The sequence below is a fragment of the Ursus arctos genome, unplaced genomic scaffold, assembly GCF_023065955.2.
Source record: "Ursus arctos isolate Adak ecotype North America unplaced genomic scaffold, UrsArc2.0 scaffold_24, whole genome shotgun sequence".
Taxonomy (NCBI): Eukaryota; Metazoa; Chordata; class Mammalia; order Carnivora; family Ursidae; genus Ursus; species Ursus arctos.
The window spans coordinates 40874470-40886138 of NW_026622919.1; the positions used below are offsets into that span (position 1 = coordinate 40874470).

The 11669-nt window shown below is 44.0% G+C and overlaps 1 protein-coding gene across 1 annotated transcript in view; it reads right to left on the bottom strand.

Annotated features, from left to right (window-relative positions):
* FAM222B (family with sequence similarity 222 member B) overlaps positions 1 to 11669 on the bottom strand; it is a 77835-nt gene extending 66166 nt beyond the window's left edge. Inside the window, exon 1 of the mRNA XM_026517730.4 lies at positions 11528 to 11669. The gene's annotated coding sequence lies outside the window, so the exon portion shown is untranslated. The remainder of the gene's footprint in view (positions 1 to 11527) is intronic.

Sequence of the window (11669 nt, forward strand, 5' to 3'; positions counted from 1 at the left end):
GACAGTTAACTTTGTTTCTCCCATCAGGACATAAACCCTGGGTGGGCAGGAGTTAACTACATTAGCTACTTCTTAGCTCCCAGCACAAAGTGGGCAATGCATAAATCTTTGTTTTGAATGACCTGTTGCTTTGAAAGACAGCAAGAAAGGAACAAAGCTGAAAAAGGGGTATCTTACTTTGCAGACAAAAAGGAGTGATAGCAGCTTTTAAAGAGATCTTCAATAAATACATGAAGAAATGGAGGACAGACATACAGATTAAAAGCTAAACAACAGGGACGCCTGGGTGGCTCAGTCGTTAAGCGTCTGCCTTCAGCTCAGGTCATGATCCCAGCGTTCTGGGATCGAGCCCCACATTGGGCTCCCTGCTCAGCAGGAAGTCTGCTTCTCCCTCTCCCACTCCCCCTGCTTGTGTTCCTTCTCTCGCTGCCTGTCAAATAAATAAATAAAATCTTTAAAAAATAAAAATAAAAAATAAAGCTAAACAACAGACATAAGAAAACCATAATGTATGGATTTTATTTGGATACTGTTTCAATAAACAGTTGAAAAATTATTGGTATAACGGGGGAAATGTGAAAACTAGATAATTGATGGTATTAAGAAATGCTTGTTAGGGGGCGCCTGGGTGGCACTGGGGCGCCTGGGTGGCACAGCGGTTGGGCGTCTGCCTTCGGCTCAGGGCGTGATCCCGGCGTTGTGGGATCGAGCCCCACATTGGGCTCCTCCACTATGAGCCTGCTTCTTTCTCTCCCACGCCCCCTGCTTGTGTTCCCTCTCTCGCTGGCTGTCTCTATCTCTGCCGAATGAATAAATAAATAAAATCTTAAAAAAAAAAAAGAAAGAAATGCTTGTTAGGCGCACCGGCTGGCTCAGTCAGTACAGCATGCAACTCTTGCTCTCAGGGTTGTACGTTCGAGCCCCACACTGTGTCTAGAGATTACTTAAAAATAAAATCTTGGGGTGCCTGGATGGTTCAGCTGGTTAAGGCTCAGGTAGTAATCCCGGGGTCCTGGGATCACTCGCATTGGGAGCCTGCTTCTCCCTCTCCCCCTGCTTGTGCTCTCTTTCTATCTCTGTCAAATAAATAAATAAAATCTTTAAAAAACTAAAAAATTCAGGGGCGCCTGGGTGGCGCAGTCGTTAAGCGTCTGCCTTCGGCTCAGGGCGTGATCCCGGCGTTCCGGGATCGAGTCCCATATCGGGCTTCTCCGCTGGGAGCCTGCTTCCTCTCCCACTCCCCTGCTGTGTTCCCTCTCTCGCTGGCTGTCTCTCTGTCACATAAATAAATAAAATCTTTAAAAAAAAAAAAAAAACTAAAAAATTCAAAATTAAATTAAACTTAAAAATGCTTGTTACTTTTTGTGGGATTTTTCTTTTAATCCTTACCTTTTAGAGATATACACAGAAATATTTATTAATTTTTGAATCTGGGATTTGTTTAAAAATACCTAGGGTGGGTGGGTTAGTGGGTAGGAGCAACAGAGATAACACAAGATTGGCACGGTTGACAATTACTGTAGCAGAGTGATAGGGATTCGTTATACTGATGTCTACTCTTGCATTTATTTGAAATTTTCCATACTAAAGAGGTAAAAAGAAAACCTATCTAGAGAATTAATTTTCTCTTAACTTTAACTCCCCAAGGAAAGGGAGAAGAGGAGAAGTATGGGGAGTTAGTTAAGCCCTGAATCAAGTTGAGACCCTAGGGATGTCTGCGATTCCAAGCATTTGATTTTCCTGTCAAAGCCAGACATCCTGTTTAATGTCAATATTAAAATGTTTAGCTAAAATCAACCAACAACTTTAGATACTCCGCATATTCCTTCCTTTCATAAAACATGTTTCTGCTTTTATTTCAAAATCATAAACAACAAAAAAAGCACCTAAATCACACCAAACTATCCGTCCAGAAAGCAACAAAAGCATGTGTATCTTTCACTTACCATCAGGTATATTTATTTCAGTGTTTTCAGTTCTTACATAACTGGTGAAAAAGCTAGGGGGTAGCAGACAGCTAGACAGTTAGTTGGCTTGAGTTCCTAATCCCAACTCTGAACTAACCTGGCACTGGCTCAAAACTGTCCTGTGGTCTTCAAACCAAATCCGCTGAGGTTCTAGTTCATAAAAACCATCTAGTTTCTAATCAGAGGTATTCAGTGGAATAGATTCCTTTTCCCTCCACATTTATAATAGAACTGATGTTAGAAAAGGCAGTTTTTGGAGCACCTGGCTGGTTCAGTCGGTAGGGCATGTGACTCTTGATCTCAGTGAGTTCAAGCTCCACATTGGGTATGGAGAAGGAAGAAAGGAAGGAAGGAAGGAAGGAAAGAAAGAAGGGAGGGAGGGAGGGAGGGAGGGAGGGAAAGGAAAAAAAAAGAAAAAAAGGAAAGGAAAGGAAAGGAAAGGAAAGGGAAAAGAAAAGAAAAGAAAAGAAAAGAAAAGAAAAGAAAAGAAAAGAAAAGAAAAGAAAAGGGGTGCCTGGGTGGCACAGCGGTTGGGCGTCTGCCTTCGGCTCAGGGCGTGATCCCGGCGTTATGGGATCGAGCCCCACGTCGGGCTCCTCTGCTGTGAGCCTGCTTCTTCCTCTCCCACTCCCCCTGCTTGTGTTCCCTCTCTCCCTAGCTGTCTCTATCTCTGTCGAATAAATAAATAAAATCTTAAAAAAAAAAAAAAGAAAGAAAGAAAAGAAAAGAAAAAAGAAAAAGAAAAAGAAAAAAAAAAAGAAAAAGAAATTTCACTGGGGAGCCTGGCTGGCTCAGTTGGTAGAGCATGCAACTCGATCTCAGGGTCATGAGTTCAAGACCCATGTTGGGGAGGTGTAGAAATTACATAAATGAATAAATTTTTAAAAATTTTTAAATGGAAAAATGGGGCACCTGGGTGGCTCAGTCGGCTAAGCATCTGCCTTCAGCTCAGGTCATGATCCCGAAACTGTGGGATCAAGCCCTGTGTCCGGCTCCCTGCTCAACAGGGAGCCTGCTTCTCCCTTTCCCTCTGCCTCCCCCCTCTGCTTGTGCATGCACTCTAAAGATGATGTGAATGAACATATAAAGCAACTGGAACACAGACTCACAAGGTAATCACACTGACTTTAACTCTTACTTATACTCGAATGATTTCTAGATCTGTATCTCCACTCTGAACTTTTCTACTAAACTCAAGACCCAAACATCCAGAAGCCTATTGGACATTTGCTCCTGGATTTTCCTGACACCTCAAATCTAATATACCAAAATCAAAATCATTTTCCCTCAAATGTAACACCGTCTTACCCCTGTATTTCCTACCTTGGTTAATGACATCACCATCCACTTAGCTGCCCAAGCAAGCAATTTCAAATCCATCTCTGATAACTCCTTCTCCCTTACACACTCCCCAACATAAAGTCAGTAAGATCCTTCTGGTCAGTCTCCTTAAAAGCTCTTTAACCTGTCTACAGTTCCACCGTTTACTACTGTAATTGAGATCTTCAATATCTCTAAAGTGATCATCACACCAGTCTCATTACAAACTAGTCTCCCTACAGCCAATTTCACCCTTGAAAATCTAACTTCCACACTGCCAACAGTGTTACTTTTCTTACACAGTGATATGAACATGTTCCTTACCTGGCTTAAAACTCTCCAATAACTCCCTAGTATCTACAAAATAAAATTCAGACCCCTCACCAAGGCCATCCACAATGGGGCTCCAAATCATCTTTCACCTCACTTCTTTCCATTCCTTCCTCATGCCCCATGATCTAGCCACATTAAACCACTGGCCCACATGTCCATACTCATATACCTCGGTACCCTTGTGCAAGCTGTTCTCTGTATTTGAAACACTATCATCTCTAATTCTTTTTTGCTGAAGCAGCCAAATTTTATTCATTCTTTAAAACCCAAATGACTCTGAGGCGCCTGGTTGGCTCAGTCCGTCGAGCGTCGGACTCTTAGTTTCAGCTCAGGTCATGATGTTAGGGTCGTTAGATCGAGCCCGGAATACGGCTCCCGACTCAGCAGTCTGCTTGAGAGTCTCTCTCCCTCTCCCTCTGCCCCTTCCCCACTGCACACTCTCTCTCTAAAATAAATAAATAAATATTTTTTAAAAATTAAAAAATAGGGGCGCCTGGGTGGCACGGCGGTTAAGCGCCTGCCTTCGGCTCAGGGCGTGATCCCGGCGTTATGGGATCGAGCCCCACATCAGGCTCTTCTGCTATGAGCCTGCTTCTTCCTCTCCCACTCCCCCTGCTTGTGTTCCCTCTCTCGCTGGCTGTCTCTATCTCTATCGAATAAATAAATAAATAAATCTTTAAAAAAATTTTAAAAAATAAACACATTAATTAAAATCTTTCAAAAAATGTGCACTCTTTAGGGGCAGCTGGCTGGCTCAGTTGGTAGAGCATGCAACTCGTAATCTTGGTGTCATGAGCTCAAGCCCCATGATGAGCAATGATGAGCATAGAGCCTCTAAAAAATAAAATGCACTCCTTACAAACAAGGATTATGTTATTCATATTTTAACTCTAGTGCCTAACACAATGCCTAACACACAGTAGGCACTTGAATGTCTGCTGAATTTGACTGCTGAAAAGATCAACTCTAACATTTTTTTAATGAGACCAGAGACCAAAAAGCTTAAGACATTCAAACCTAGTTTTGGTTTACTGGTGAAAAGAAAAAGACACCACACAAACTCATGCTCATGCTATTTCTAGTTTTTCATATTTTTCCCTACAAGCTTCAGGGTTAGTTGCCAGAAAATTAGTAATTAAGTCTTTTAAACCACTCCTTAAATGACCTATATTTTTCCATGAAACAGTACAATACACTGTTATACTAAACCACCATTTTATAATTGAACCTTAAATCTGGCAACTTACTACCCTCCTTGTATTAAATGCATTTTTAGGGGCACCTGAGTGACTCAGTCAGTTAAGTGTATGACTCTTGGTCTCAGCTCAGGTCTTGATCTCAGTCAGGGTCATGAGTTTAAGCCCCACACTGGGCCCCACACTGGGCCTGGAGCCTACCTAAAAAAAATAAATAGGGAAGCCTGGGTGGTTCAGTTGTTAAGCGGCTGTCTTCAGCTCAGGTCATGATCCCAGGGTGCTGGGATTGAGCCCGGCCTCCGGCTCCGTGCTCAGCAGGAAACCTGCTTCTCCCTCTCCCCACTTCCCCTGCTTGTATCCCTCTCTCACTGTCTCTGTCAAATAAATAAATAAAATATTTTAAAATAAATAAACAAATAAACGCATTTTTAGGGGTGCCTAGCTGGTTCAGTTGGAAGGGCACGTGACTCCTGATCTTGGGGTTATGAGTTCGAGCCCCACGTTGGATACAGAGATTACTTAAATAATTGAAACTTTAAAAAGTAAATAAGTAAAATAAAAATAGGGACGCCAGAGTGGCTCAGTTGGTTGAGCGTCTGCCTTCTGTTCAGATCATGATCCTGGGGTCCTGGGATCAAGCCCCGCATCAGGCTCCCTGCTCGCATCAGGCTCCCTGCTCGCATCAGGCTCCCTGCTCGGCGGGGAGCCTGCTTCTCCCCCTCCCTCTGCCTGCCCCTCCCCCTGCTTGTGTGCTCTTTCTCTCTCTCTCAAATAAATAAAAGCTTAAAAAAATAATAAAATAAAATAAAATGCATTTTTTAAAAGATTTTACTTAATTATTTGAGAGAGAGAAAGAGAGCGTGAGCACAAGCAGCGGGGAGGGGCAGAAAAAGAAGCAGACTCCTCACTGAGCAAGGGCACCCGACTCAGGGCTCAGTCCCAGGACCCTGGGATCATGACCTGAGCCAAAGGCAGATGCTGAACCGACAGAGTCACCCAGGTGCCCCTAAATGCATTTTTATTTATTTTTTTTTTAAAGATTTTATTTACTTATTTGACAGAGACAGACAGCGAGAGAGGGAACACAAGCAGGGGGAGTGGGAGAGGAAGAAGCAGGCTCCTAGTGGAGGAGCCTGATGTGGGGCTCGATCCCAGAACGCTGGGATCACGCCCTGAGCCGAAGGCAGACACTAAACGACTGCGCCACCCAGGCGCCCCCTAAATGCATTTTTAATAAAGAAAATTTAGCAGTTTTCCTTTTGAGTTGCATTTCTTGTCATTCTAAGTTACAAAGCTCTAAAAGGGACATAATCGAGACCTTGATAGGCAGTGAAAAGACAGAAATAGATTAAACACTTCTCTGCTGAGAAAGCATTCACCTCTCACCATGAGTACAGTGACTTCACACTTATCCCCACTCTGGTCAGCTGTGAAGCTTCAACCCTTCCTCTGGCCACTTTGCTTCTCACACTACTCTCACTTCCCATTTTAATATATTAGTATCATCTTTTTAGAGTTGTTATTACGTTTTAGGAGTTGAAATCCAAGAATTAGGCTCATGTCTCTCCTGAAAATATTCCAAGCTTCCTGTCCTGCTCTGCTGCATTATACAATGTTACTCTGCCAAAGTCTTAGCTCATTTCCTCCTCCTCCTTGCTCCGAAATGGCGGTACACATCAATAATGCCCTCTCCCTTCCCACTTTCAGACTTTACTATCTGCTTGGAATGCCCCATCCTCCTTGTCCATCTGTGAGGGCATTACCACACAGGTTATGCAACGGGCCTTTACTGACAATACCCGCACCCAGCCTTCCATCAAGTCTCACAAGTTGTACCTCCCTCTAGTAGAGCACTTACTGTATTTCATCAATTTTTTAAAAGATTTTATTTATCGGGGCGCCTGGGTGGCAGAGCGGTTAAGCGTCTGCCTTCGGCTCAGGGCGTGATCCCGGCGTTCTGGGATCGAGCCCCACATCAGGCTCCTCCGCTAGGAGCCTGCTTCTTCCTCTCCCACTCCCCCTGCTTGTGTTCCCTCTCTCACTGGCTGTCTCTATCTCTGTCGAATAAATAAATAAAATCTTTTTTAAAAAAAAGATTTTATTTATTTATTTGAGAGAGAGAGAGTGCGCACGCATGCACAAACAGTGGAACGGCAGGCAGAGGGAGACAGAGGAGCAGGTTCTCCGCTGAGCAGGGAGCTGGAAACCAGGCTCGATCCCAGGACCCTGAGATCATGACGTAAGCCCGAAGGCAGACACTTAACCAACTGAGCCACCCAGGTGCCCCTGTATTTCATCAGTTCTAAGACATACTTTCCTTCTCACAATTCTCTGAAAACAGGACATACCTTACAACTGAAGGTATGCCAGTCTCCTGAGAAGCATTTCTTTTTTCTTTCCTGTTGAAGTAATTGCGAGCCTTACAATCATTGGCATCACAGATCTGATGAAATAAGGTATTACAGTCTGTAATGATTACTTTACATACTTTGTTTCCTCTGCTAAACTGTGAACTGAGAGGGCAGGGGCTACATTATAAACACCTCTGACCAGCATAGATTTGGGCACAAAAAGAGTGTGCATCCAACAAATACTAGTTGCACAGTATTTATTTAGCATTTACTAAGTATTAAGTACTATCCTAAACATTTTACATGTACTTACACAGTTAACCCTCACAACAACCCGTGCAGTAAGTACAGTTATTATAGATGAAGAAACTGAGGCAAAGAAACATAGGTAAGCTCATTCAAAGAGACACAAAGTTGCAGAAGATTTGAACTCATGTTTGCTGGTTATGATTTATATTGGTTATAATTTTTCCATTCAGCAAATATTTTCTTAAAGATTTATTTATTTGAGAGAGAGAGAGAGAGAGACCAAGCACAGCCGAGAGAGCCAGGGGAGGGGCAGAGGGAGAGGGAAAGAATCTCAAGGAGACCCCTGTTGAGTACCAGCCCAACAGGGGCTCGATCTCACAGCCCTGAGATCGTGACCTGAGCTGAAATTAAAAGTCAGACAACTGACCAAGCTACCCAGGCTCCCCCCACCCCGATTCAGCAAATATTTAATGAGCAATTACTCGTAGGACAACTATGCACTGTGCTAAACACTGAGAAGCAAAACCTGGTCCTCAAGAGGCGACTCTGAATCATATATACATTCTTGAATCCTTCATCCTCCAAACATCAGAACCACCTATAAATTCACTAAGTTAAATCTGCTTTCCTCTTTACTTTTCCTTTTTAACATCTTCTCATATAGCCCTCCTTTAAAGTTTTTAGCGCTCTGTCAAAAACCAAACAACTGACAAAAAACAAACAACAAAAAACCTTTGTGCTCAATTATCAGCAGCTGTGAAAATATCACAAAAGACACTTCAGTTAAGGAATAGATGGCAAGATCAAAAGGGCTCTAAAGGAACAAAGATTCTGTTCACAAGCAAATATTCAAAGTAAAAAAGAGAGAGGTAAAAACACCGTGGTTTTGTTTTTATTTTGTAACACCATAATTTTGTTTTTAAATAGACTGTTTTAAGAAGTCTTCCCCTGGGGCACCTCGGTGGCTCAGTTGGTTAAGGGTCTGACGCTTGATCTCAGGGCCTTGAGTTCAAGCCCTGAGTTGGGCTCCATGCTGGGTGTGGAGCCTACTAAGTAAGTAACTAAGTAAGTAAGTAAATAAATAGTTTCCCCTGAGGTATGAGATACTTTTTAAAAAATTATTAATTTCATCAGAATAGGGGTGCCTGGGTGGCTCAGTCGGTTAAGTGTCTGCGTTTGGCTCAGGTCATGATCCCAGGGTTCTGGGATGGAGCTCCGCTGAACAGGGAGCCTGCTTCTCCCTCTACTCTCCGCTATTGCTCTCCCTATCTCTGTCTCTCTTCCTCCAATAAGTAAATAAAATAAAATAAAAATTTTGTCAGAAGAAAAAGGAGCTAGCAACCATTAATTCCTTTTATTTTAGCTATCTCAGAGATTCATGAGAAGTCCCTACATCCCCACTTTGTTTTTATTTACTGTTGTTAGAATATTTCATTTTTTTAAAGATTTGTTTATTTGGGGGCACCTGGGTTCTCAGTCAGAGAAGCGTCTGCCTTTGGCGCAGGTCATGATCCCAGGGTCCTGGGATCGAGTCCCACATCAGGCACCCTGCTCGGCGGGGAGCCTGTTTCTCCCTCTCCCTCTGCTGCTCCCCCTGCTTGTGCTCTCTCACTCTCTCTGTCAAATAAATAAATAAAATCTTTTAAAAAAATAAAAAATAAAAAACAAGGATTTATTTATTGGAGACAGAGCGCAAGCACAAGCAGGAGGGGAGAGGGAGTTTCCGGAAAGCATCCCAAGCAAACCCCCCGCTGAGTGCCGTGCAGGCTTTGATCTCAGGACTCTGAGATCATGACCTGAGCTGAAACCAAGAGTCAGACCCTTAAGGGACTGTGCCACCCAGGCTCCCCTTTGCATCCCCACTTTAGACAGATTGCTCACACAACAGGTAATCAAAGCACTGACCATGCCCTTTATCTCCCCCAGGGGAAGACTCTGCATTTGGTAACAGTCATCTACTACATAAAAATAACCACAAATAGGAAAAAGAATAGAGAAAAGGACAGGAAATTCTCATCACAGCTGAACAAACCTCTATCATTTTAACATAACACAGGCGGCATTATGGACTTGTTTGAACCGATGGAAATTTCCAGTAGAGGGAAAAATACATTACCAAAATTAAAAATAAACGTCCAATTACTAAAATAAAATAAGACAACCAGGCCAGCTCTAACATTTTATACCTCTACTTCATCTTCCGTGTGGAAGTAAAAAACAGAATAAATTTGCATTCTGTAAATGACCTATGACAAGAGTAACAAGTGCTTTCTTTTTAAAACTACCGTTTAAAAAAAAAAGGATAATCAGTGTTATGGTGTTATGGATAGTTACTGGGAAAGCCAAGGAACTAGAGCAAAAAATTAAAAATAATATATCACTGTGCATTTCCAGGAAAGAGAGGTAAAACACGTTTTACCAGATGGAGAAGTTAAAGACAACTAGGGTTCATTTCCCCCATTCCTATAAAATAATTCACTGTTCTTATCTGTGAATCTTCAAGGATCTAGTACAGCCACTCCCTACCTTTGCTCAGATGAAAGACAAATCACTAATTTCCAAAAGGCCTCGCCATTTCAAGCTTTCAATCAATCTTCATAGCCAACAAAGCTAAAGCATCCGTCTCCTTATGTCCTTTTGAAAGAAGTTTCACCTCTTTGAAAAGCTGTGGCTAGAAAGTCATTTTCTCTCTCTAGAAGCACACGGTTTAACTCTGTCCTCTGCTTTGTCTACCCTAAATAACAACAAGAACAACAACAAAGCCTCAGGAGTGCTCCTTCAGCCTCTCAGAAAAGAACCAGCCACCTCTTGGGCTCTTGCACAGCTGCTTCTGTCTTTCTCTGAGAGACACTCCACCCTGGAGGTTCCACACGCAGGGTAACAAAAAGTGGAGCTGAAAAGCTGGTATATGCTTATCTGACCTCAGAGACAGGGCCCTGGGGCAACCAGAAACTCCCTTGCAAAAGAAAACTTTTTTTACAATTTAAAAATAACAAATTGTATTTGCACATCCCTCATTGTGCGGCCCTCCCAGCTTGTCTCAAACTAGTTTTCTCCACTCATAATAAAGCACAATAGTACCAACTGTGTTACAACACGAGGAACGTGAGTGAGCTATGTTCTAAAAGCATTAAACAGATTGGCCCTCCATTCTCTATTTCCTTCCTCTTGAGTAAGGAGCTACACACCATTTGTAAAAATGCCCAAGAGTATGGTATTTTTCCTACACGAGTCTGATGGCTAATTAGTCACATCGCAAACTGGTATTTTTGCACATGATCTACCGTGCCTACGTAGAACGCACATATGCGCCTAGTGAGGTTTTACAAACAATATGCTTCGTTCGCCTTGACAAAGAAATCAATCATTCTACTAATAACGGTAAGGTCGAAAATCCCGTAATATTGTTGGTGATACAGTATCATCGGCATAGTACCTACAATTTACAGTTTTCATCAACAATCTCAATCACATCCATGATGCTCGCAAGAGCCCACTGAGGCGCTGCATCTTTCAGAGATTCAGAAAGGTTAAGTGGGACCTGCCCAAGGTTATCTATCAGCTTTATCAATGGTGGACGTGGTTTCGAACCTGTCAGACCCTAAGCCCCTAGCTTTTTTCCCTAGATCCCTCCCAGCTTTAAACAGAGGGCTCCTGACTCCCATCCTCCACCCAGAAAAGCCCATGACTCCGGGCGACCGGCCCTTCCCTGCCTGGATCAGAGTTAGCTTCTTCAGCTCCAGCAGGGCTTTCATCCTCCACCACCCTCCCCCCGCGACCATTCTCTGAAAGAAGCGGAAAGGGAGAGGCGACCGAAAGCTCCTGGGGGAAGGGACGATGACAAACGGGGAAGCGCGGGACACTGCCCCTGCCGTGGGCTCCTTCACTCTGCAGCACTCACCTCCTCCCCTCCGCCAAGCTGCCCAGCCCTGGCGCGGGCGATCCGGCCACCTATGCCCCAAATTCTCCCATCATCACCTCAAACTGTCCCTCCCCCACGCCCCTTCGCCTCCGACAGGCAGAGCCGACCCCCCCCCCCAAGCCAAGGTATCCTTCCACCAGGCCACCCCTCTTCTCTCCCGCCGCCCACCCCTCTTCTACCATCACTCACTGTCGGTGACTGGGCCCGGCCCTCATGGCTGCTCCGTTGCCGCCCGCCGCCGCCACCGCTGCTCCACGCCCCGGCCGCTCAGTAGCCGCCGTCGCCGTCGGGACTCGCCGGGAGCCGCTGATGCGCCTGCGCAGCCTGGAGT